The sequence below is a fragment of the Leptosomus discolor genome, chromosome 10 (assembly GCF_034619465.1).
Source record: "Leptosomus discolor isolate bLepDis1 chromosome 10, bLepDis1.hap2, whole genome shotgun sequence".
Lineage (NCBI taxonomy): Eukaryota > Metazoa > Chordata > Aves > Leptosomiformes > Leptosomidae > Leptosomus > Leptosomus discolor.
In genome coordinates this window covers 18,657,015-18,684,513 of record NC_141400.1, presented here as the reverse complement: position 1 = coordinate 18,684,513, position 27,499 = coordinate 18,657,015, and the positions used below count along the sequence as shown (strand labels likewise).

Below are 27,499 nucleotides of genomic sequence, written 5' to 3'. Positions count from 1 at the left end.
AGGCAGCTGTTTAATGTCTGCATATTTTATTGGTTTAATCCCTTTTCAGATCTGTAATTCTCTTAAATAACGAGTACCGGCTATCTGGGATAAGCTTGTGATACAAGTTGTGGCTCATACTGCACAACCTGGCTACAAGAGAGGTTTGAACTGGTGCAGCTTCACCATCAGTGGGTAAGGGTCCCACGGAGAGAGCACCAAAGCCTGAGCATCACGACTTAGTTATTAAAAACTCAGGTCTTGTCTGATTTGTATGGACACTGAAGATTTATGGCTATAAATGCTTTGTGTTGCTAAATTGATGGCTACTGCCTCTTCCATGGGCAGCGTTCCCAAAGTCTTCGCTGTGCACGAGGCTCGGACCTGCAGATGCTCACGTAGGTAAAGGATTTCACATATATGGATGGTCTTGTCAAAACCAGCGTAACGATTCGTGCATAAAGTTATTTGTATGTGTTTGTATTTGCAAGCGTTGGATTTATACATGCAAGATCAAGGACTTAGTTTGTACATTTTTTCGTTTTGATAGACAAAAGCTTTGCTGACTGGGTATCAGAGGTCTCTGCTGCGTAAGTCCTCTTGAACTTCAATAGCAACCTCTCATACGCCTTTCTGGAGCACACCTAGGTATTCATAAAATTTTAAAATTTATGATAAACTGAAGGATATTCCAGCAGGTCAGCTCCCTGTGGGATGCAACATTTCAAATGATGTGTTGACAGCAATCTAGACCTAAAAAATGTGTGTTTTCCACAGAATGAAGTATACACTTTTTTCTCAGCCTCTTTCAACTCAATTGATTAAACAGAGATTAGGATGATGTGGGGTTCATATCTTCGGTTATTTTACCTCAGTACTAGACCATTACTTTAACTGACTTTACCTCAAAGCCTGTCAGACTTCCTTCTCTTTGCTAAATTAACTCATGAATTCTCCACTTGCTCACATGCCCAACACCTCCACCTCTGACAGACGTGGAAAAAACCTGCCCCAAGTGCCATTATTGTTTTTTTTATCATTACACATCTGAAACGTTCCCAGGTGATAGCCCTCATCGCTGCCATGGGCCAAGGTTCTTCCGGACATTGCAGACTGGCACTTGGGAGGGGACTTCATCCACAGACAGAGTAGTGAAAGCTAAATCGTGGTCCCAAAGACATTTTAGGACCTCCATGGTATCAGAAGGGATCATTTTTCTTGCATGTTTTGAATTTCAGAATCCTAAGGCATGATTCATGTGGTCTGGGAGCTGGCAGGGCTTACGGTGCGTTCTCCAGATTCACCAGGAGCCTGCAATCTGCTGTGCTTTTAGTGTAGGGCAGTTAGATCATCAGACTAAGTGAAATCTTGCTTTGGAAAGTGGGGGGCACCTTTGCCCCCCAGTTTGCCTCTGTCTGCATTTCAAATGGGTTTTTTTCTTGCTTAATCCATCACGGATTTCTGTCGTTTTTTCAGTGTTGTGCTTCAACAATAGAAGAGAATTAGTTCTAGTTAATTAACCCACAAATCTATAATCTCTAGTTTATGAAGGAAAAATACGGAAGTGGTAAAATCTCATGTCCTGCTGTTGGAGCCAACCAGTACGTGATGCTGCGAAGGCCTGCAAAACAACTCCGAACGGTGTCATTCAGAAATTCCCTTTCATCTTCATCTCCTTCTGCTTGAATTTCTTCATTTAATTGTTCAAATCGTTGGCTGTGCTTGGGTTCTTAACATTTTTGGTTTGCTCTGTGTGTGATGCTATCCAGGTCTCTTTGCAGATGACTAGATTAGGTGAAAGAAAATGAATTATGCTTATTTCTGTGCTTTAGGTGTTTTTTCATGTGTACTGCCCTATGCAAAACAAGGAATATGATTCTTTAATGTTTTCTTTAGATCCTAACTCTAATCCAGCCTCCACAGCACCACCTGAGTTACACGTGAACCTACCTTTCTTCACCGTACAGTTTTTCTACGTCGTTGAAGGTAAAGGTCTTGCTAAAGAGGTAGAAAGGTCTAGATCAACATCTTTTAGGTCACAAACGTCATTACTTTTTCTGTCTGTTCAATTCTCTGCCTCCCTCTTGGTGTTAGGCGTCATTGTGGGTCTGAGATTTTCTGTTGGCTGAGTTTTTGAGACCATCAGAAATTGGTTTCAAAGGCCACCACGCAGCTCCTTGAAGAAGACAGCTTTCATTCACTGCTGGTCCTGTCTGGATTCAGGACAACTGGAAGGGAAAATATTTTACTGCAGATAACAAGAGTTTTAAAGTCCTCAAGCAAGCTTGCATTTGAAAGGAAGAGTTGCTAAATTCAACGTACATAATTGGCATATAATTTGAAATAATAGCTTTACAGGAGTGTCTGCGTAGAATTTGACCTATATATTCCTTAGAATTGGTGACATGTGGAGGAAGGAGAGAGCTTGACCCAACTTGACATTCAGATCCCAGAGGAAGGTTGCGTGACTAACATTAAAAAAACCAGCCATTTAATTTTAGTCTTGGAATTGCATCATGAAATCACAAGCTGACAACCATGGAACCCAATATGGGCACTTTTTGGAACTGTTTACTGACGCTCGTCCGCCTGAATGAAGAAAAAAGAGTTAACTACTGTCTTTTGGAAAGCAACTCTAAATCTATCTCCTTTTAACCACTTCACTTTCTTAAGGGCACCTCTCCTGCAGTTGAAAAGGATCTCAGATGCACCTTTGACTCACGCTGTTGCCAGGTGGTGGTGATCCTGCTTTTTCAAAATACCTCTACATAAAATTATCCCAATCCCACAAACCACTCCGTATTATTTCATTGATGTTCCGCTGGCAGAGAGGCCTCTAAGGTTTTAGAGACTTGAATGGAGGCAGGTGCCTTTTTTGTCCTCCGGCCTTCCCAGAAAATCTAGTGGTGCTGTGGGATTTCTCCAGTCCTCGGAGGAATTCCCCCCTTGGGGGAAGATACAGGTCAGGGTGGCAGTGCAGGTATTTATTTGCATCTTCCTGGGGCAGAGGACTGTGTCTCCAGCGCATCGTTCTCCTGCATCCCTGTGCCACCCTGTGCTGAGCCCTCGCTCCCTGCCTGCATCCCCGGGCCACTCTGTCCTTTCCATTTTCCCATTCCTGGTGTGGTGACAGCAGGTAGATCACACATGAAGGTGTAGCAGCACAGTGGTGCTTACGAAACATGGAATTAATCCAGTGACACCAGTATCCCGGGTACCACGCTGGGGTTCTGCTCTTTCCACAGCACCACCCATTGCCCTGTGCTGTAGAGTAGCGTATTCTTGATCAGCTTTATGGAAAGCACTGGTTTATATCAAATATTTCAATCTCTGTGTTTCATATGTGTGGAATGTCCTGACTTCCACAGGCAGCAGAAACGGCTGTCGGGTTCGTCACTTCGGTTGTAGGACGTAGTGTGCTAGTTAGGGTGATTCACCAGGCTGCATTGCTCTGCCCGTTGGTGCGTTTGGTTAAGACATCACACATTCCGTGAGCATCAGATCAGGAGAGAGCAGAAAAAGAGCAAAATGTTGTTACTCTGATGTATTTTTTAAAACTCTGCTTCTTAAACGATGCGCGGAGCATGCCGAGAGCTGCTGGCTATCGGTCTCTGCTCTCCTGCTCCCTTAAACAACAAGTTCACAGAGATTTGGATTTTTCCTTGCAAAGAGGATGGGTAAAATCAACTGGAAAGGAGGGGGAGTCAGCTCTGCTGTCTGATGGAAGGAGCATGGGTGTTTTCCTCAGGTGTTGGGGCCACCATCAGCTGTGGAGATCCAAGCTACTGCTGGGTCGCCCAAAAACTTGCCCGGAGAGAGGGAGGGGAGAAGCTTGAGCTGCTGTAATCACAGGTAGGAGTGGAAATGCCTGGAAATGATCCATCAGCAAGCGGTGGGCCACTCCTTGGAAATGCTGGGAATAACTCCTGCACCCTCCTGGCAGATGTGTGCTAACGTGGCCTTGAACAGTACTTTCCTTTTCACGCTAATAGTCTCAGCAACGCATTTCAATAGATATTTATATAAAAATCTCTTCTTATGTTTCATTTCCAAGCCACCACGCATGGATTTACCCATGAGTAATGGATGAGTCGGCAGGGTATAATGCTCATTACTCACAGGGAGCGCGCAGGGCGGTGCTTGGAGCCATGGCGAGGGCCGGGTGTATCCCAAATTCATCCTGTCCCCGAACACTGGGCATTGTCGCCTGGAGCTGCCACAGTGCTGATGCAGCAGGAGTTGGGACGAGGAATTCAGCTCATTTGTCTCCATTTTTTAGTTCACTTCTGTCATGGTAAACTAAGCCTCTGCCACGTCATAGAGCACAAGCCGACAATGAAGTCTAATTTCTGCATCTTCTGCCTTCCACTGCTCTTTGTGGAAAGGAGGTAACAAGTGACATTGGATAGCCACAAACTCTCTTTTAAATGAGGATTACATTACCTACAAAGAATGTAGGCAAGCCAGATTCAGTGGTGCAACTTTCTGAGGAAAAGACTAGCAACCCTTGCTAATGAGAGTATCTGGTCATTCACAAATGGATTAATCTTCTTTTCCCTCAGTCAAATGTTTCTGTTTAAAGCACCTGCTAAAAAGGGAGCAATATAATGAAGTGTCTGGGTGGTAAAAAGTGGGTTTAGAGCCCTGGTTTTGCTTCCCATTCTTTAGCCAATGTACAGAGCAAAGAAAAGGCTCCCATAGCATGGGAAGCCGGGAGCAGAGATGGGGAATTAGGATCTGGGCCCTAGAGCCTGAAATACCCAGCCTGCAAAATCTCATGCTGTGGGTTGGGTGGAAAACAAGAGCGATAATTGAAGCAGAGAGACTGAATTTAGGAACAGAGCGGAAGAAATTAATGTGTGGTCCTGGAGGGTGATTATTTCTGCTCCTGTGTCTGAGAACGCCTGGGCTCATGCCGTATCACGGAGATGCACAGAGGGAGGGAGTGGAAGGATTAGCTTCTCCTTCTGTTCAGAATACAGTCTAGACCAACCCTAGCCAGACCAGAAAGACAACATGGCATGGAAATCAAAACACAGGCTCCTATTTCGCTAATGGTACACAGGATACAGTGGGGCCAGTGTGAGGTTTTTTGCTTGTGGTCGAGAATTTAACTTTCTTTTTTTCTGAACGCGCTCTAACGTGAGACACTTTGGGGGTGAGGGTTTCAAATGAAACAGGATTCTGTGCATGCAGGAGTTGCTTGTTTGCAAATACAGTGATGTGAATTTAAACCCCTTGTGGTTTACCATGGAAAATGTCTGTATTTTTGGTGTTTTTCACCTGAACTTCACTACACACAGACTGAAGGCAGAGGAGACCATGTAGCTCGAGCAGTGAAGAATTTCAGTCGTGAAACTAAAATTAACTCCCTCGGTGGGTGCACAAACAAATACAGACAAACACACCCGCAGACGCGCTGCTGTAGGGTGATTTCCTCGTACCGTTTTCGATTGCAGAGCGGTTCGGTTGGTTGCGAGCAGCAGCCTGTGGCCCCCTCAGAGCAGTGGGCGAGCGCGAGCGGAGCTCCAACCCCCCCAGCCGTGGAGGGAAGGTTTTGCAAGGCAGGAGCTCGCTGCAGCGGCGGGAGAGAGTTGACACTCGTGGAGATTACCGTGCACAAATCTGAACAGACGTTCAGCCTCTGTGCATCTTTGTAGGCAAGTTCAAGTCTCTGTAAGTCTTTAATTTACAAGTGCTTTCCCAGAAATAAAGCATTAAAATCTTCCTTGCTTTTGCTCCGACATTCAGCATCCCACATGGATGACAGTGTCTGCCCAGCTTGGAGGTGGCAGGGAAAAGGCAGGGTACGTCCCTTCTGCAGGAGCTGAGATCCCGAAGAGGTACTTGTGCGCAGGACTCAGCTAAACTGCCTCTGCTCTGCTTCCAAACATGCTGAAGGATCACGATCCAGGGTGTAAAGCCCAAAAATACAAGGAGGGTCAGGAGTCCTTTCGTGTCTTACACAGTTACAGCTGCTGCCTGTTTCCCAGTGACTTGTGGCTGTGAAAGGAAGGGCAGGATGCGAGTCGCAGTGGTGGCGGTGTTTGTTCGTTACTTGGAAAGTCAGGGAGAAAAGTATGGTTGAGCAGATCTACGATGTATCGTGGAAAGTTTCCACTTGGAGACTGGGGAAGAAAAGAGATCTCCCAGTATAGACTCTATGCAAAGGACTCTTGGATGTATTTATCATCATGCATTAATAGGGTGGGTGAGAGAATTGCCTTCTACATTCCTAATTGCTTTTACTTTTGATTCTTCCTGCGATGTAGAAGGTTTACAGTCTGTAACACAACGTATGTGGGTTTCACAGGTCAGTCAACCTGCCCTGGAGGAAACAGATTTCACGTGTAGTTTCTCATTGTCATTTACTCCTTGTATCCTTCATTGGTGCAAAGAGCCACAATGAGCTGAATGCAGAGCATCAGCCACAACTGGGAGAACCAAGACATGGTCTTTTTTCACATGGCAACAATTTTGTGAGGATTTGGCTTGAATGTACAAATTAACAAAAAAATGAAATCTCATTCTGAGTTAGGATAAGGCATGTTTAGGCTGGTAGAGACCTATGAACTAAATAAGCACAAGCTCCAGCTGGAACTGAGCCTGGGGATGAGGACAGAGCAGTGACCTGCATGAGGGTTAGGGCTGCTAGAAGACACTGGATAGGAGGGGAAAATTTCAGGGTGAAGATTTGGCTGAGAAAAGCCGTGAGACAGTGTAGCTGCTTCTGAATTCCCACGATACGCGATTTAGTTGGCACTTTCGCTCTGAGCTTTACCTGCTACCTTGAGCTTTGGTCATTAGTGCCTTGCTGGCTGTGGTTGGAAGCGTGGCTCAGGGGCACTCAGCAGTTCTCAGATTGCGTTAGTGACCTCCTCTGTAGTGCAATCTCAGTGGCTTCTCCTGGTTCAAGCCCTAATCCTGCGCTCAAGACCAGCCCTAGGAACGTCTCCCGATTCCCAAATGAAATATAATGGCTCAAGATGTGGCAGCACATTAAGAGTCCACCATATAATCTGCTGGACTCAAACTCTAACCCTGACCTCAACCTCAGCCCTTTCACTGCTCCAGTGACTCCTGGTGACTCGAGATTTCAAAGGAGTCACAGATTCACTCAACATGAGCTTTCAATTTTGGTGCTGGCTCCCCCAAATCCCTTTATTATCCTACATTATAGCTACACCAAGATCTAGAGTCCTGTGAGTTGGGACTGGGATTTGGTCTGGGGTTAATAGCATGCTCCAAATTAAGTTTAGGGTTTAGTTTAGGCTTATGTTTCTCAGGAGCTATGAGGTAGGAAAAAATGGGAGAGTGGTGACGGTGCGGCGTGCCTCTGGTCACCGGTGCTGCTTTCCCAAGCGAGTGGGTCAGGAAGCGTCCTGTCCCAGATTTCCCTGCCTGCTGTCACATGGGTAAAATAAAAATTGGTACCATAGGTGCACAGTCTGACAAAAGTCTTCCTTGGAAAAAAACAGGCTTCAAGGAAGAGTGTCTGATGTCATCACTGTGAGATGACTGGGCTAGGACAGTTTCCTTAATTAACGTCCTGTAAATAAGGTGCTTTGATGGACTGCAGCTCAGCAGTGGCACAAGGATCTATTTCTGAGGGAATTCTTCTGAATTCCGGAAGAGGTAAAGATGCTTTGACTGGGAAGGTACTGTATCCAATAATAGCTCTAAAGTTTGCAAATAAGTCTTTGATCTCTTCTGTTTCATGACTCCACGTCGCTTTTGAAAGATAGCTGAATCTTCAACCCCCACAGAAAAATTCAGCTTCTTTTTTTGTTACCCTGCTTACAACAAATGCAGGTGGCAGGTCCTGGTGGTGCGATGAGTGCGAGGGAACGACCTTCCCTTCCTCACAGCTTGGTGACAAATGCTCAAGAAATAGGAATAGAAATAGAAATAGAAATAGAATAGAGTAGAATAGAATAGAACAGAACAGAACAGAATAGAATAGAATGGTTCAGTTGGAAGGAGTATGACAGTTACTCCTGTTTTACATATAAAAAGAGGCTTTGGGATTTATGTAATCAACAGTTCAAAAACTATCAGAAGAAGAGAAGCTCCAGGCTGTTTGCATGCTTGCTCACAACTGAGTGCAAAGAAACTTGAGGCCAAAGTCCTTCCCAAACCACATGCCCCCGTGTTGCAGACCGCCGCCATCAGCGCTGCGGGAGGATATGCCACTCTGTTTCCAAACCTGCATTGAGTGACAGTCACCCGGCGGTACGGGGGAGGCCGGCCATCTGCACACCTCTCCTGGGAGGCACACACATCTGTGAGCACATCCTTTCTGATTTGATGCATCCCATATGAAGGGAGGAGGCTCGTATTCAAACCCAGCCCCGCTGTGCCCGTGGCCACGGGAGAACAGAGTCACGTACCCAGAAGTTCAGAGAAGCAGTCACAGGTTTTTCCATTGATTTCCATTCAGACTTCCAAAGGTACTTTTTCTTTTCTCTGTGTTTTATAAAGTGCTGCATACACCTACTTTCAGCTATAAATAAGAAATAATCATGTGCATTTAACACTTATTAAAATTCTTTTTAAATTTATATGCAAACGAGGAGCAGCCACAGGCTTCTGGCAGGTTGCCTATAAAGCCCTTTGTTCTGCAAAGATTGTACACCACTGATGAGGCAGATAAATTTGTCTTCAGTGCCATAGTCTTGTCTTTGCTCTGAATCTTTTTTATAACTACTGGAAGGTGTAGGTTGAGAAATGCTGGTTTGATTAGCTGGGCTTGTGGTTGGTCCCTTTTCATGCCAAATTCATTTAAGTGTTCCAGACATGGCATACACCCATGGAATCTACAAATATATCTCTCCCCAGTGCGTCATAATTCCTGGGGTAGTAAGTGATGAATCATCAGGATCTAATGTGAAGATAAGCTAATTAGCATTAATCAGAGCTCCTGCCTGAGGTGGGAAAATGCTAGGTGAGCAGTCTGTTGGCTGCCATCTGAGTTATTTAATTATTTTATTTTCATTTCTTTCGATTTTACAAATCGGGCTCTTCAAAGCTCCCGAGCTCATAGACTGGCAGTCTTCAGTGCCACACAAAATTTAACAGCCCTTTTGTGTCCCTCAGTCTCCATCCTGCCCTGATCTCACCCCTCAGCTCGCTTCTTGCAACGCCTGGAAGTCCACAGACCGTGACTGGGTCACGTTGTGGCGTGGGATGGCTGCTGGACTTAGAAGTTTCTCCCTGCAAGAAATCTGCTTGCAGCCCCCTCCCATTAAAATCGTTAAGTGACCTTCTCCAGAATTTAAATTACTCTTAACTTGTTGTGATATCATGGAAGAGAGAGGTCCCATCACATGCACTAAGTGGTGGTGAGCCGTATTCCCTAATGTTGAGTCGTTGTGGTATCCGGCTGTGTTCCCTTCTTTCTACTCTGGGGACTAACTTTTTGTAGAAATTTTTAAAATCACATTACAGTGGTTTTCTTCTAGTAATGTACTTTCTAGCAAAAAATCCCAAGCAACAGGGATGACTGTAAATACTTCCTTATGTGTCCTGCCTGGGTGCCAGCTGTCTTACCCTGGTCGGGGCAGGGCTGTTGCAATCAGCGTTCACGTCTGTGGTGCAGAAGCACGAGGAATTCAGGCTCAGCAAAAAGACGCCATCAAACACCACCCTCCGTGAGGGCTGGCCTATGTGAAGGCTTGCTTATGACAAATTCCTTTACATATTGGCATCTGCAGCATGCCTCTGGATTTTGAAATGCGCTGGCTTTGGTGGTGTGTCTCCTCCTCTGCCTTCCCTTCGCACCTCGGGTTTGGTAGCAGGAAACCTGGTGCGAAGAGAACCAGGATTCGGACTCGGCCATTAGCACAAAGATCAGTAGCTTTCGGTGAGACCCAAACTCTAGAGGAATTTTTTTTAAAGCTGCGTGGGCCCCCATTGTGCTGCATGGCACCACAGGGAAGCTGTGGCTGTCCAGCAGCCCTGATGGCACGCGTACCATCCCGCTCCCCCTGGCACAGCACGGCCTTGCCTCGTTGGGAACAGCTCATGGGCTCCTTGAGTGCCCCAGCACTTTGGGAAGCGATACCCAGCACAGTGGGAGTGGGGCTGCTGCTGCCTCGCTGGGAGACAGGGGATGCGCGTTAGCAGACCCTCAGAGCAAGAACAAGGGAAATGTTTTCCAGTCTGTGGGCTCAGTCCTACAAAACTCAAGTCCGTGTGATCCTTTGCCGTTGTGTCCAACGTGCCTCTTTGCCACCCAAAAACAGCACTGAGGTTATCTTTCCTTGAAACTGCTGGAGATCTGCCACTGGAAGTGCCTTCCTTTGCTCTGGATTTTGCCATGATCCCGTAACTTATAATTACACTGACTCTTCCATTACGGTGAAACCCGCCCCTTCCTTTTTTAACTGTGGCACACGGGCTTTTTAGAGAAACCACCAAAAAGTTTCAGAGCAGCGTTGTGCTCCGTGGACTGCTGGGGTGGGTCAGTGAGTTTTACCTCTTGAGCTTGTTCAGATGTAGCATAATTATTCCTTTTCTCGCAAATACTATTCCACAGCTCTGTGCTGAGCTGGGGAAAAAAAAAAACAACAAACAAAACCAAAAGTGCAGAATCACATAGCAGCTTCTTTGACTACGGTGAATAAAAATACCTGGGCCAGCTGAGAAGGTTTGTAGCCACCAGCAGATGTCATTGCAGCCAGTGCAGCTTAGGACATGTTGGGTGAGAAGAGAGGCACTGCAGGTATTCAGGTGATACCCAATGGAAAATGAAAATAAAAAAATAAATCCTGTGAGTCCTGATTGCCGGGTAGCTCACTTAGGTAGCTTAGATCACTGGTAGCTAGTTTATAGTAGATAGAGTAGATATGAGGGATTAAATTCCACACTACAATTTGTTTTCTGCTGAATAATTATGATTTATTAGTCCCAGGCACAAATTATAGTAATTTAAAATATTAATACTTTTTTAAAAAAGGAATTCGCAAGTGGATTGTGTACAATGGGGATAGTTGGGTGCTGATAACCTAACGAGCCCGAGGATTAACGAGGAGGGCTGGCGGGGGGCTCCCCCTCCGCTTCGCAGTAACTTCGGGCAGAATGCTCGGGGACTGAGGGGGTGAGCGTGCCAGTGCCCAGCAGCCTCGCTGGGAATGCAGGGCACCTTTTCCTCCCTCCCCTTCGGGAGCTCATGGGATGTTCCCGCATCACACTCTGTGCCCAATGCTCCGGTGCTCCCTCCCACGCTGGCTCCCCCCGAGGCGAGCTGGGGGGCTCGGTGCTGTGCTGGGGCCGGGGTGTTGATTACAGGAGTGACTCAGTGCCGGCACGTGTTATCTTGGCTTCTCTCCTTTGTTTTTCCTTGGGTCTCCTGGTAGTTTCTGCACATCCCTGTGTTGCAGTTGTGACGATGTTGGTGAAGCCTCACCGGTAGTTTGGTCTCGTGGCCAAATCACCCTCGAGCTGCACCATCCCCAGGGCCTGGCTAAACCTGTGGGCTGTGCCCAACCCCTTCACCCAAAAGCTGCCTGGGCAACGATGTGGCATCCTTCTCCATGCTGTGCTGTGGGGTGGGAGCACTGCTGGAAACGGGCCATCGAGCCCTTGTCTTTGTGTCACCTCCTGGTACGGGATCGGGGCTAGTGTTGTACTGGAGTCGTGCTGCCGGGGTCGCCATGCCTTGTCCCTAAGCGCCGAGTGATTTATTGCCGTTTTCTCACTGGTTCAAAATAATTTCGTGCTCCCTCAGTGCAGGCACCTGGCGGATACACTGAGTGCAGCAGCTCTGGGGTGGCTGAGGGGGGCGGCTCGCGGTGGCAACGGCTGCGTGTTTTCTGTTGGCGTGGGACACGCGGTCCCCAGCGCGCAGCCAGGCGGCGGTGCTGCAGGTGTGTGGAGACGAGCCCCCCAAACGGTTCGGCTGAGCATCTTCCGTGCCGGTGCCACGTCTTCTGCAGCGTGCGGGTCGTGGGGTGTGAGGTCTCTCTGCAGAAAACTGCTGCCTGCAACCTGGAAATGCGCGGGGGCTCTGCTGGGCTGGAGGACGGCGTGCGGGGCGTGCGCAGGAAAGCGTTGACGTGTGTGTTTGTGCACGTGTTTGCCTCGACGTGTGTGTATCTGCACGCATTTATGCTCTTTCTAACCAATTTCTAATCCTCATAAATTTTTGTGCTAATGGCTATAGAGTGCCAGACGATACTCCTGTTGAAATCAGTGGCAAAATTTTCTGTCATAAAGACAAAAAAAGGAAAAATGCCTCATTAGCCTCTGTTCCTTGGGAATTTCTCCGCTCCTCTTCTCTCTCTGGGTTCAGCAGACAAAGAAGCACCACCAAGCTGACTGTAAGAGCTTGATCGGTAACTAGTAGTTATAACACTATTTATAAAATGTATAGAAATATTTTATATAAAATCTCCTGTTACAAGCAATGTTTACTTGTTTGTATGGTGAAGATCTCAACCAGAAGAGAGTCTGCTGAGCTCGATCTTGTTCAGATGCAGAAGATAACAGGTCTCCGCCCTAAAAAAACACTTTACAGTTAGAAAAGCAATTGCTGTTAAACTCTTGCTCTGAACATAGCCCCGTACAAATACGAAACAGTTGCGCCGAGGCAGATAGAGGTGAAGATAAGAGAGATCGACTAAAGGCAACGTCTTACGGGCCATGTCACCAGTCTCCTCGTAACACAACTAACAAGTATGTGTCTTGTGGGAAGCTTCAGGTGGCTGGTGAGGCTCTCGCAGGAGCCCCGAGCGCCGGAGATAACGGGTGATGCAGCTCCGTGGCCTTCGCTCAGCACACAGCCCCTCCGAAACCCGGCACCTTTCATGTGGTGGGGCTGGGAGCCGGGATCGGGGCAGCTCTGCTGCGGAGCCGGAGCCGGGAACGTTGCAGGGAGCGCCTGCAGCTGCAGAGCCTCGTACCGCGGAGCGTGGCCGGGAAGTGAAGCGGGTTTCTGAAATGAGTAAATTCGAGTCGAAGCAGAGGTGCTAAAACATTGCAGAGCTCAACAGACTAAAATTTCCTGCTGTTTTTAAACTCGCAGTTTAAGAGTGATTTTCTTCTCTATATACTGTGCTTCTACCACACAAGGATCGGTGGGCCTGACAAGGCACCTTGTGTTGTTTATGCACATTTACAAGAACAAAATGCAGTGGATAAACCACCTGCAATCTGCCAGGCCACTGAGGTGTAGAATTTCCCACTTTTACAGTCTCTCAAAACCTGAATGAACTCCCGCCAGTGCTGGAGGTAGGGGCATGTCTTTGACATTAGGTGAGATAAATCAGTGGGAAAACTTTCAGTGACTTTGGCTTGGGTTGAATCCTGTTTTCTATCCTGTAGCCCTAACATCTAAGTTGTTACACTTCTGCTGAAAGCCGTTTGGAGGTGCGGTGCGGCGTGTCCCTGCAGGGACCGGTGCAGGAGATGGGGGTGCAGGCTGGGGAGCAGTGACCTGAGCATACGGACACGTTATTCTGCCCTTGGGAGGGTCAGCCCCAAACACTTCAGCTGGGGACTTAGGGACTCACCTGTTCTGAGATGGAGTTTCCTTCTAAATCCCGTCAGCTGGGTCTTGGTGGTGTGTGGGGATTGATTTCTTCAGCAAGTCCCAGAATGCTTTATGTCCTGAAATAGCAGAGAGAGACAGCCGAAAAATTAAAGAGAAGATACTATATTAAGCATGTGTTTTAGGAAGAAATTGCTTTCTCTGTGTAGCACCTCAGTTAAAACCAAGAAAGGTGTCAAAAAGTGTAATCCTTTATAATATATATGGTTTTTACCTTTTGCATTCTAAGGAGTTTAGATGGTGGCCGTAAGATAGATGTGTTTGTTTTTTAATTGCAAACTTTGTGGGGAAAAACATAAATCGTTACCCAATGGAAATAGTGTTTTAACTGGATTTTTCAGCAAACATACGATCCACTGGTTATGAAGAGCATTTTTACTTTAAAAAAAGAGAAATGCTTTTATAAGATTTGATCATGTAGTAATGTCCTGAAGCGAGGATATTTTTTGCCCGTGGACCATTGTCCTGATAGCACCAGAAGTTTTTCATTTCCAGAATTTCAGAAAGCAGATGTGGGACACATGGACTTCCAGCTCAGGCCCTAAATAATACCTAAGCTAAAAAACTGCACTGTAGGCATGTGGAGGTTGTGTGCATGTAGGTGTGGCAGATACATTTTTTTTAGTATAATTGATGTTCAGTGTAACCTCGGTTTCATCATTCAGCAAATACAGCTGTCAGTTATTGTAATAGATCAGAGGGCATTGCAAGCAGGTTAAAAAAAAAAAGTTTGTGTTACAAAATGACCTACAGTTAAATAGCTGATCCCTGGTAGCGGGTTCAATTAGTTAATTATCTGGTTAGGAAAAAATCTATGCCAGAAGCTTATTATACTGATGGTACCCTGGATTATCATCTGTTCTTCCTTCTTCTTGAATTCTTTTTCTTCTTCTTTTCATCTAAATCGGTGTAAATGCTGGGGCAGTTGTAGTGAATCAGTTTGTATTTCGTGGCAACAGCCGGCACAGAATAGGACCCAAATCAGCAAGTTCAGCAAACACCTCCATGGAAACCCAGAGGTTTTTCTCATGTCAGAGAGGGCTGAAGCCCCCACGCTCTCCCAAGGTGACCTCCAGGAGGAGCTAAGAAACCACCCTCCACTTCCCAGCAAATCCCCCAAAACGAGCTGCCTAAAGGAAAACAGTCACCTGCCTTGGAGAAACTTCTGGTGGCACCAGCATCCTGCACGGTGGCATCGCCAGGGTCTCACGGTGCGGGCAGGTCCGGCGCGGGCAGAGGCAGACCTGTGCACCGGCGATGTACGGGGACGCACTGGGACGCAGCTGCCCGCTTGCACTTCAGCAGCCCTGATCCCTGCCTAGCGTGGAGCAAACACACCCTTCTGTTTGCTCAGTTCAGCTTTGTTTAACATTTCTGGAAAACCTTTTTCATGGAGTCCCGTGTGGCAGCTGACCGCGGGGCAGGGAGAGCTCCCAGGGCGAGCTGTTTTGTAAAACAGGTCTGACCTCAGCCAGAAAAGTCGATATTTTAACATTTTTCCCCTTCACCGCCTGCATGAAATGGTGATATCTCAAATTTGCGGTGATGGGAACAGACACGCTCCTCCAGCCACCACACTCGGGCTGCTCCCTCTGGTCGGGGTCAGGTCCTGGGACCCTCTTCGTGGTTGGCCGGCGTGGTTCACATAAAGCAGCATGGCCCAGCAGAAGATTGCTGTTGCAATCTGATCAGCACATGGAAATGAAAAGAAAGATTAGGATGAGCATGGCTTGTATCTGGGTCTTCAGCCTCGTGGGAAGGCGAGTGCATTGACCAGGAGATGGCTCAAAACTCTGTCATGGACCTAAACTTCTCCCAACAAAACTTCGGTGAAGATCACTAAAACTGTACTAAGATTTCAGTCCTTGTGGGTTTGTGCCCGCTGTTCCTTGTATTCAGATGAACCCCAAAGCAAAACCGAGTTGAAAGAGCAAAGGTTCATCAATTATTTTTTTCATCAAAACCATGTGAAATTGTGACTTTCTCATTTTTTCAACGTGAAGCCTTTGATCAGTCTTGCCTTGTGAACTTTCGATCAGCCTGGGTTAAAATGAAATCCAAGACAGGGCACTTTTTGTGTGGTCTCTTGTTTTGAAGCAAAAAATTTTTGTGTCTGTACTAACCATGTTATTCCCAGGCTGATATTCACAGTCACTCTCATAAAGCTGTAGCCAAAAACTTACTGGAGCTCTTGCAAAGAATATGCTGAGAAGCCAACGTAGCCATAGCAGGATTCATTTATTATTTATTACATAGCATAAAGCGTAAAGTTTGTTGTGTTTCATTACTAGCCCGAGTTATAATCCCTCCTTGCACTGTGTTTAGCTGTATTTAGAAAATGAGACTTTCAGCCACGGTCTGAAGTTTGGAAACCAGCTCTCTCAAAACTGCTTTCCATACTGAGACCCGGAGATGAAAATAATCTCGTGACCATCCACTCCCATAGTAAAATCTTATGCAATTAAATCTGTGAATCTCAATACCTGAAAAACAGGATTTGATGACACATGACGAAAGCCAAGTTAAAATATGTATGACTTAATACCAGCACGGTAGGTAATCTTTATCATCACGAGTGCAGAGAAGATGAAATCGAGGCATGGGGTGGGGATGGCACAGCGCTGGAGTTTCTTCGTTTATTCCCATCCCTTACCTGGAGTCCCATTCTCAAAATGAGCCCAATAAGTATTGCTAAGTAGACTATTTAGGCAACACTGAAAAAAACCATGGTAAAAGGTCTGAAAAGATGCCTGGGTGGAGTCAGGGATTGCTGTGGTACTCGGTGCATCCCATCTCTCTCGGTTTTCTACCGCATTACCTAGTTTATTATGGGGAATTAGGAAATTTAGGGAGCAGAGCTGCATGTTCCCCTTCAGTCTGAATCCAGCTCACGTGCCGGGATCCAACCGCTCAGTCCTAAATCTGGCGGCTCTCGGCTGGGAGGCTCGGCTTTGCCCCGTGCCGCTGGTGGCCACAGCCATGGCAGCTCCTCACCACTGTATGCAGGGATTAGCTGGCGAGCCTTTAAACTGCTCCTTGTTTTACATCTCATTGGAGGTAACATTTAAGGAACTTCTAGAAGTCAAGTGGCAGGACAAGATTAATTAGGATTCCTTTCTAATCCTAATTACAATGATATTTGCTTCCCACGATAGGAGACGTTCATTATCATATGTATAAGTTTGTTTCTTTAGTCTGTCTCGTTCCCTCCCCCCAACAAAAAAAGGTTAAATAATATTTAATACATTTTTACAGTCATTAAAAAAAATAAACTCTTTTTAATCTGGTAAGAACATCAGATGGGCAGTGGAGAAAACCATTCAATTCCCTATTAATTCCCCTTGCCTTCTAATTATATGCAAATCCACCAAGCTCAGGTTTTAATTCAGCCGTTCGCATTAAGAGATCAGAGAGAGATTCAAAATGGGAAAGCGGAGTTTGACGTATCGTTGGGGGCTCGTACGAATTTGACTGGAAGATAAATTCCACATTTTAATTAAAATGTTTATTCCGCTCGGCACAATAACGCTTGCTTGCTTTCAGAGGAAAAAAGGGGTATTAAGCATTAAAGGAACTAATTCCTCCTATCAAGAAAATTAGGATTTCTCCCAGGCAGACACAGGGTATCATCCAGGATTAGCGGCTGTAGCATTCTTTGTAAACATGTCACCCTTGAAAGTGAGCAACAAGGAAAGCTGCTATCGCCTTACAGCTGCAGGGTGTCAATAAAGCATCCCTTCGGCTCCGGAGGGGATTATCTTCCCTCCGCATCCTCCAGAGAGCCGTTTATCATGGAAACTGGGAAATCAGTGTGAGCGCAGATTGGGATAATGCGGGGGTGGCTCCGAGCCAGGCAGCGGGCAGCTCTCCCCTCTCCTGCCCGGGGGTCCCCAATGGGGTTTGGGGATCCCACGGGGGAGGGATGCCCCTCGCCGCAGCTCTCGGCCCCTTGGGCTTCACAGCTGGTTGGCAAAATTAACGCTGGGGTGGGAACGACATCCTGAGCCACAGCCAGCCGTCCCGGTGCTGTCCCGGCAGCGGTGCCGCGGAAAAGTTTGGGAGAGACCCCGGAGAAGGCTCGGAGCAGCCGCAGTTCGTTCATTCGTGGCCGTCCGTGTTGGAAATGCGCTTGACATCCATAAAAATATCACCCTAGCAGGGAAATGTGTACCCAAGAACAACGATAATTATTACAAATTATCATCCCCGGCTGTTTTGTCTTAATGAGCCGGTGGCATGTGCTCAGGTGCAGCCGCCTCCGACGTGTTAAAGAATCTTCTCTTGGTGTCGTCTCAGCGGTCGTATGCCAGGGGAGAAAGCTCTCTCTGCACAAGTCAGCAGCATTACGGTATCGTTATTATTGTTACTGTTATTACTATGGCTTTTTCTCAGCGCAGTCATCGAGTCGGGGATTTAGTTTCAGATGGAGCGAGACACTTCTGATTTGCTGTCTTTTTTTTTTCAACCAGTGACGTTCTCACATGGTGAGATCCCCCCGAAGCTGAGCTTTGAGTCTAGCAGATTGAAAAGGAATAGGGTAGGATAGGGTAGGATAGGATAGGATACGATAGGATAGGATAAATTTAGAGTAGAGTAGAGTAGAGTAGAGTAGAGTAGAATAGAATAGAATAGAATAGAATAGAATAGAATAGAATAGAATAGAATAGAATAGAATAGAATAGAATAGAATAAATTTAGAGTAGAATAGAATAGAATAGAATAAATTTAGAGTAAAATAGAATAGAATAGCAAAAAATAAAATAAAATAAAATAAAATAAAATAGGAAGTACAGTGCCTGCCAGGAGGGGTTGGCAGCCATTCCATCCCAAGCCTAGAGACAGGGACAAAAGTCCTGTGATGGATCTTGTGTCCAGGACAGTGGTGACACCAGCAGGACGGTGTCACCCACGGTGGCCATTTACCCCGGCACCGCTGCGGTGCGAAGGGGCAGGTTTCACCCCCTCTGATGTTCAGCGAATCGAAACGCCTTAAATCACATCAGAAGGGTTTTTTTTGTGTTTTGTGTTTTGTTAACAACTCCCCTGCACTCTTTCAAGTACATGGGCTGGTTTTGTTTTTGTTGTGAATGGCAAGAAAAAACCCAGCCGAGCAGCCGGGAGCCCTCTCCTGATGCCCAGCGGATGTGTAAGCAAACATTTATCTCCAGAAAATGGGGCGGCACTGACACCTGGAGGGTTCCTGTTGGGCTGATTCGCTGGCAGATGGACCCAGAAATCTCCTGGGATTTTCCATCCGCTGCTCCAGTGCATCCTCATCGGGGCGGGATGTGACAACCCGGTACCGAAGCCACCTCGGTTCAGATCCAGGACCCAGCCAGGGCTGAGGTTTGCAAATGGTTTCTCTAAACTGCTGAAAATCCCCCGAGCCACCAGTGTCTGAGACCGGGACGCGGCTCTCACGGTGCAGACCCTCTGCGTTTCACCGAGCCTTTGCACCGTGAGGTTTGGCCCGTCCCGGTGCTGCCCGTGCACTGGGCATGTGGAGGGTCATGTCTCCGGTCCTTTTGGAACCGGTGTCTCGACCCTTACTGAAGGGCAGGCCTTGACTCTGTGTCAGACTTTTATTTTGCTTTCCTCCCTTGCCCTCTTGGACATTCTCCTGATTAATTCTGGGTATGAGACCGACCGCTCGTCTTTGAGAAGCGGGGCGAAATAAAGGAGGTCAGATATTATCAGCCTCCACGGGTCAAGAAACTGCCTTCTCACTGGAAGCCTCAAGTGTTACCGGTAACTCCAGCGTTTGCAGCTTTTGATTCAAATTCGCAGAACCGCATAGCATGAAGGGGACAGAGATTTTTTTTTCTCCGTAGCCCAGAACACGAGAGAGGCAATAACCGGGGATGGATGTTGCAGAACAGGGGAAATAGCTGGGGGGCGATGCAGCCCTGCTGTTATATTGCCCCGACATTCGGGAGACAATAGCTGGTGCAGCCCCTGGGTTATATTGCCCCGGAATTCATTTCCATGAAGACACATGTCATCGTTGCCCTTTGTGGCAGTTGGGTCGTTGGGACTGAGGGGTGTTTCTGTCCCCTCCTGAGCAGACACAGGGCTGTGAAGCTGCTTTTAGCGTCACAGCAGCAGCGTTTCCCGAGCAAGACAGGCATTGCCCAAGGGGACTTTCTGCACGGTTGAGGAGGCTTCTGGAGTGAGGTGGCTCTTCTGCCGAATGTGACTGTAAACACTGGGCGGTGATGCCAAAAGTTCATTTTTCAGGGCTTTCTCCTCTCTGATATGAGGCATAACTGCCTCCGTGCTTGCCCCCGGTCACTATAAGACAGCAGCCTCTGGGAGGGACTTTTGATCTTTATTTTTCCATGCCTTTTTTTTCACGAAGAACCACCTACATCTTTCTCTTAGAAGATAAATACTTGAGAAGTGAAACAGCTCTCTTCCTGTGCCCGTAAACGGTGAAGAGCTCAGCTATTTCCCCTGCAGAGTTTAACTTAAAAATAATAACCATCGCTGCTTAAAAACAGAAACCAGCAGCAGCACAGAAGGTCACTGAGAACTTTTTAAAGCTTTTGAAGTTTTTTCCCTATATTTGTCCCCATTGTGTCTGGAGCATCACCACCTCTCTGAGTGCTGGGGCACGGAGGGTGTTAAATACTGAGGAACTTGTCCCCTAACGCCACTGTGATGCACATTGCAGTCAAAGGGGAGAGGCAGCATGATGGGAGCTCAGTTTTGCCGCTAAGGCAAGCGCATCCCCTTCGATGTGCAGAAGAGAGCAGAGCTGCTCAGGTGCCTCCTTCACACTTTTCAAAGCAGAGCTGGATTTTAAAGAAGCTGGAGGAAATCAGAGGGAAAGAGAAGAGTTGAGGGAGTAACGCTCCACCAACCACAAAATATAGAGTGCAGGCATGAAAAGCTGAGCAAGGACAATATTGGGGTAGAAACCTGAGCCAGGACAGTATATGCCCGTATGCGTGATGTATATCTTAAACCGATCAGCTACTTGCTGCAATTCAGGGGCAGAATTAATGCAAGAATTAATAGCTGCATATGATTACTTTCCACTTTGACTGCTGCTCGTAAACACTTCTGGGCCAGCCAAAGATGGGGTGCGTGGGGCAGCGGGGCTCTTCTGATCATGGGAGACATGGTCGTCTGGTCCCTGGAGGAACCCTTCGTGGTGCTGAGGGTAAAGGCCAGATCCAGCCCTCTGTGCTGCAGCCACACTGGATGACCCAGGCCCGGGCAGGGGCCGGGGAGATGCTTCTGCTGCTGCTAAAATTCGGTTTTGCTGGAGGGGTGCACGGCTGGGCAAGGGCAGTGCCTGAGCGTGGGTGGCTTTAACTTTCCCTGTTTCCTTTCTGCTGTGGCAGCGGGCTGGGGCGATGTTGAGTGCAGCAAAAGTGAGAAAAGAGAAAAAAAGCATGCTGAGACGAGAAATGAGTCGACGCTGCCTTTGCCTGCGGGCTGCCGAGGGCTCCGGCCCCGGCGCTTGCCGTCAGTGCCGAAAACAGTCTGCAGCGGGTATTTGGGGTGATCTTTTATCGCCACATCTCCTGGTGCAACACCGCAGGGAAACGAGGGGTGAAGGTGTCTGCTGACACGGTCTGGGGCTCCAAGCTGGGAGATTTTATCAGAACTTGGAGGTGCCCTGAAACTGTGCAGAGCTGGGTTTGAGTCACGGGCTCGGGGTCCCCGTGCACCCTGAATGACAGTGTTTCCCTGCGAGCCCTCCCAGGAGCAGATCTGATGCTGCTAATAATATCCCCAATAATTTGCTAATTTGGATTGATTGTTGGATAAAGAGCAAAAGGCACCTTTTCCCTGGTGACAGGTACCTTCCTCAGCAGCGGTGCATGCTTGGTGCAGCCTGACCTTATACCTTTCTTTCTGTGGCGTGATGACTAATTTTGCAGTGAAAAGGAATTAATTCCTCATTGAATCAGCAACAGCAAAACTTCTTAGGTTTTGTTTTTCACAGCCAGTGCGTCAACTCATCTCGCTCTCTCTGAGAAGTGACGTTGAAGCAAACACATTTGGGGCAACTTGGGGCCAGACTGTGGTCTGCTGCACGTGTGCTGCGCCCAGGGCTTTCACCCCGCAGGCATCCGACCAGGGCAGAGGAGCACGGAGACGTGCTTGGAGCTCGCCCCATCCACCTGCCTGCTCTGCACCCACACCAGCCCTGCGGGCTGCTCCCAGCAGCCCGACCCACGGCACAGCCAGCGGCACGGGGCTCTCGGGCTGCCGAAACCCCGCTCTGCCGTGGTGTTGACAGCCGCTGGCGTGGCACAACCACCAGCCCGAGCTGCCATCCCTCGGCCAGGCCCCTCGCCCCACGCCAGCCGCCACTGGGCTGGCCCACGGCTTTTTCGTTTCACTATTTTTGGGGCCGGTGATGTGGGAAAATTTGAAAGTGACGTGACTAATCTTGCCTCACCGCGGCTCGACTCCCTGGCGAGGCTGGAAACCACAGTGCGCTCCCCGGCCGCCGGCTCCTGCGCCAGCGTGCTTCGTGCCACAGTGCCGTGGGGGACGGATGCTGCACCCCCCAAGGTGCTTCCAGCCTCCCCTTGCCCAGGAGGCTGCCACCAGGGCCAGCATGGCCTAGGGTGATGGGGGCACCTGGCTCTGGGCATAACAAAGGGGTTCTGGGGCTTTCCTCTCCCTGCAAAGTCCTCTGCATCCATGGAGGGGTTGCCAGGAGGGACAGTGGCTCCTGTAGTTCAGGGCTTTCCCTCAGGCTCGTCCCTGCTTTGCTTGCTTTTGGGCTGACATCAGGGATTTCAGCTGTCAGGGGTGTTGGCCGGTGCTTCTGCACCTGCGAGGTGTATTTGGTGGCTGGGGGCTGAGGTTCGTGGAAGGAGCAGGCAGCACCCCGTTATCCTTCATGGGGACCCCGTGGAGTCCTGCCCCCAAAGGTGCTGGTGCCTTGCACAGCCCTGACAGTCTGTCCCTGCTCGCTGGCCTGCAGCGTCCCCGTGTGCACGGAGTCCCCTTTGTGCTTGGGATTCGCAGTGTGCGTGAGGTCCCCCATGTGCCGGGGATGTGTCCCCGATGTCCCCTGTGCGGAGGGGACCCCATATGTGCATGGGAACGACGATGCCTGCGATGGGACCCACAATGCCTGCAGCCTCCCATGCGTTTCAGGTGCTTTTTGTGCGTGAAGTCCCCTATGGCTCTGGGGTCTCCGATGCCTGTGAGAGCCCCTGTGTGTTTGGGGTCCCCATCAGCAGGGAGCCCCCCACCTCTCTGAGGCTGACTCTGCAGAAGTTGCTCTCAGCGGGAGCCCGAATACCAGAGCTGGCATCCGCGGCGAAGCCCCAGCTGGCTCATCTGCAGGCACGCAGGTCTCTCGTTTCAGAGTAGCTGTTAAAACATCTTGTAAAAAACCTTACAGAGGTGGCAGAGCAGGATTAAGATGTCCAGAAATCCTGTGGAAGAAACTTGAGTGGATTTTCCCCCGCTGTTGAGTGGGGAGCCGGGTGATGCTGCGAATGATTCCCTGGTTTTGCAGGAAGGTGATATTGCACATTCAGAATTGGCTGAGGGCACCAGTCTCCTTAGGGCTGACTTTTATAAAGTGAGAGCAAATTCTTAAATTCACTGTATTATTTCAAACGTATGGGAAATGTGTAAAATCAAGGTTTTCTTTCCTACCAACCAGTGTCGTCTATGTGACTTTGCCTTAAAAAACAAACTGTGAAAAAGCCAGCTTTTCACTTAGGTTGTTTTTGTTCAAAATCTGGGGAAAACATAAAACCTCTTGAAATACAGTCATCAAAACCGAGAAGGGGTTATTCCTTGGAAGGATGCTTTGTGCCTGTGTGCAACAGGGCAGATCAAGATCAGCCTTCTAAGATGAGCTCCTGCATTCGGTTGCTGTAATCTGAATTGTGGTTTACTCTTCCTTAGTGTATGAACAACTCGCTCGGGTATGCAGGATGCGAGGACCGACCCTGGGTGCTTGATGCCACCGTCATGAAATTTAACAAAACCTTTTTCGCTCAGTTGGGCACCAAGCGTTGGAAGGGGCGGTAGAATTCAGCTGCTTTGTTTTAGTGAGGGGTTGTTTTCTGCTAGAAAATTAATTTAATTCATTCCCGTCCGTAGAAGCAGCAGTGGAGCCCAGCACTGGTGGGATGCTGGGATCCCCAGCAGCCACGCAGGCAGCTTGGTGTGACCACTGCTGCTTTTAATAGCTGCTCTCAGTAGTACCAAGGAATAGTTTTCACCGGTTACAAAACATTCCATTGTTCCTTTTTTATTTGTTTCTTTTCCTGAACTGATCCAAGCGGAAAAAAATCTTTGCAGTTTTTTCTAATATTTTCACAGAGCTAAAAACCTAAAGAGTTTTGCCAGCCGTGGAAATTTTTTGGTTTGATCATTTCACTAGAATTTTGACTTTTGACCTATGCTACATTTTGCTAAGATTAGCTTTAAAGTTTGAAAGAAAAATCTTCTGTCAAGCCAGCAAGGTAAAACTACTCATCTTTAGCATGTCACAACTAAATAGATCAGTCTTTAAAAAATGAGTCAAAATACTTGCTAACATGAGGTGCTTTCCAGAAAATGTTTGATTACAATCTCTCACCATTTTCGAATGAAAACCCCACATTTTGTTTAAAAAAAACCCTCACGTATAGTTCAAATCAACCAGCACCATCCCAGCAGCTTGCACAACCTGCCGGCTGCCCGCAGCCAGAGCGTGCCACAGCCCTTGCTGGCAACGGGCGGTGCGGGGTGGGAGCGAAGGCGAGGGATGCTGGGTCTGATCGAGCACCTCGGAGCCGAATGACATCACAGCTCTGGTCGTGCGAGCGATCCTCACGCGCCAGCCCTGCTGGGGTTGTGTGTGCTCAGCGAAAGGAGAGGTTTCTAGCTAGCCTCGAGCTTCTGTTGCAATCAGACACCCATGCGGGAGTGGTGAGGTCTCCTAATTTTGCCTTGCCAACAATTAGTCTTTCTTAATAATTAACGCGACTGTGTTCTCTCTTCGCTCATCCAATTACCTCTAGTTATTAAAGTCACTTCTTGGCTTCAATGTGGGAGCTTCTTCCCTCAGAGTCGTCTTTTTTTTCCTTTTAATTCTTTTCAGCGGGGTTGGTGGGGGCTGACTGATGCCGGCAGGGCGATGCACTGCAGCGTCAGGGGCTGCCCCGGCGCCGAGCGGCCCCAGCTGCCAACATGAGGCACACGGGGACCCGATGGGCATCACTCATCAGGGAGGTGGGTGCTCAGAAGTGTTGCAATTTAGCAAATTGGAGAGGGGAAAAAGGCCCTCCGGGCTTGCAAAACCCATTCTGCTGCTCCGTCCCCTCTGGAAATACCATTCTGGTGTTGCTGTAAATGAGCCTCTTCATTTCTGTAGCAAGGTCGTGGCCGCCGCACGGCTCATTCCCCGACCTGCCCTCTGAGGGCTGTGCTGGGAGAGGCGAGACAAAGCTGTCCTCAGAGCCCTTTCGTGTCCTCCCGCAGCTGCCAAAGGACAGGAGGTGACTTGGGGTGACTTGGGGTTGGGGCCGTGATGCTGGGCGCCAGCTGCGTTATTTTGGGTGGGTGGGTAGCCAGCAGCCTCGTCACCGCTGTAGTGAAACACAGCTTTGGGGGTGAGACGCAATAAGATGCTTCACCAAACCGCAGCACATCCCTGTGATGTCCCCACCAGCACCACCCTGTGTTCTCCCAGGGGACCTGCTGAGCGGACACCAAACCAACTGCCCTTGTGTTACGTCAGTCCGCTTGGCAGAAAACAACTACAATGGGGTGATTTTATGGCGTAAAACATTGTCAGCCGGTAAGTTCTGGCTTTGAAAAGCCTCTTCAAGGTTCACGTGCTACAGCTGATTTGCAGGGGCTAAATCTAGACCTTGTAAAAAAGAGGAATTGATACCGTTTCTCTGGCATACAGATTTCTGTAAATGAGGTATGATTTCACAGCAAAGACACATGCGGCAGCCGCAGCCCATCTGGTGAAGACCAGGAGCTGTGGACATGGCCACGGACCGCGACCATTGGCAGCTGTGCTGTTTAAACCTGGTATTGACACTGAAGGCGTCTCCTCTGTTTCTCCAGATCTTCGCACCGTCTCCTTCTTCCCTTGGTTGGTTCAATGTGAGAGACGGGTTCCTGTAATGAGCTCCCTAACGGATGAAGCAGGAGGGGGATGACTAGCATCTTGCAGAAGGTTTTGTCTTACCTCCTTCTTAAGCATCCTTCCCCACCAGCTTTTTATGACTTTAAAGAGTAGGAGAAAAGTTTTTGACTAGTGCAAATGTAGAAGGGACACGGGGAAGGGCAGCTCTTCTTACTGATGCGACATCTTGTTTCCCATCTGAACTGATGGAAAATCTGAGTAACTGCGCTGCAATCTGTTGTACCACCAAGTTACCATGTTCTGCCTTGATGGGGAAGAAGGACAGTCCATGCCTTTGCTGTAACCACACGTGCTCTTCACTGTTGAGGTATCCTGTGGATCAGCATCAGGGCTGTTCAGCTGCCTTTGTAGTGGTCTGTGTCTTCTGCCGTTGCTCTGAAAGCTGTTAACAGTCGTCAGGCAGCCAGGCTGGCTGGTGGATGGTGCTGTGCTTTGGATCAGGCACGGTGCAAAAGGGAGGGAAAGATCTGCCCCACTTTGAGCAGCAGAAGTGCTTAAGTTGAGGTTTTTCACAACAGCTCAGCATTGAGCTCGTTCTGCTCCAGTGTCATGTTAAAATGTACACGTAGAACTGCAGATCCCTAATTTAGGCTTTCTGGCTCTTAAATAAGCTAAACCATAGCTAATTTTAGAAATATCACTGAAAAGCTATTCTTCATCTCATTTGATGGGCAAGAATAGTAAAAGCCCAGAGCTCCAAACATGTGTTTAACTAAACAGGAGCCAGCCCAGCGCTGCTCTCGATAGGAAAACCACATAGCCCATGGCCCTGCTGCAGGACAGGAACGCCTGCACCACACCAGTTTGTGCTGGGGAGGGGGGTTGCGTTCCCAGTATCGCGCTGTACGCAGTAAATCTACACCTATTAAGCATCAGGAATTAGGGTTTTCATTCATTCTTAGATGCAAACCTACATGCCTCTTGGTTTTTATTTGCATGAGCAAACCTTTGTGGGAAAGACAGATGCAAAGCGGCTTCTCCATCGGTCTGTTTTCCTTTCCGCTCCATGGGTTTCCTCCTCAGAGCGGCGATGCAAAACACAGGACTTGCCCAGGGCTCTCGGGCTGCTGTGCAAGCACCTCGGAGCAGCAGGGAGAGGTCCAGGACAGGTCCTCAGAGCCACCGGCTCCAGCTGCGCCACCTCCACCAAAGCCGCCTGGCGTTTTCTTGCTCACTGTGCCTGAGCAAAATCATTACCAAAGTGAAAGGCACCAGTGAATCAAGTCCAGAGGTTGTAAATGACTTGTCAAACGTCAGGCAGCAAGTCATCCGTAGATGCCCTGGTGGGACACAGGAGGTCTGGCTAGCAGTACCCAGCTCCCAGCCCCTGGGGAGCTGTCTTGCCTGGTCCGTTCTCATTTTCTCCCCATTTTGGGGTGCTCTCGGTCCTGTTTCTCTTTCTGGATTTATCTGGGACAAATCCTAACATTCCACCACCACGGTGAAGTCAGTTTGGGTTTAAAGGCAACCATGGGCGAAACCGGGCATGTAGGGAGCAGCTTGAGACGCTCGAGGCGAGGAGGCTGGCAGTAGACGGCAGCGTGTGCGTGTGTGTGTGTGTGTGTTTTCCTTACAGCTCTTTTGAACAGGTTCCCCTCTCTCTGCTCCAACACGCAGAAGTACTCCCCGTTGTATTCACAAAAGAAGTTGGGCTCCGATGGCCTTGCCGTATGTAACCGGGAGTAGCTGCAAGAGGAGACAAATTTTTTTCTCTGCTAAATTTTCCCCGGTTTGTTGCATCCCCAGCACTGCCTCAGCTCCCTCCAGTCCTTCTCCCAGCGCTGGCGCTGGGACCGAGGGGGATTTCAGCCCAGGCGCTTGCTGGTGACCGTGTCATG

The 27,499-nt window shown here is 48.5% G+C and overlaps 1 protein-coding gene across 2 annotated transcripts in view; it reads left to right on the top strand.

Moving 5' to 3' along the window:
- The window catches only part of TCF7 (transcription factor 7), a 71,337-nt gene that overhangs the window by 22,204 nt on the left and 21,634 nt on the right, over positions 1 to 27,499 (top strand). The window lies entirely within an intron of this gene.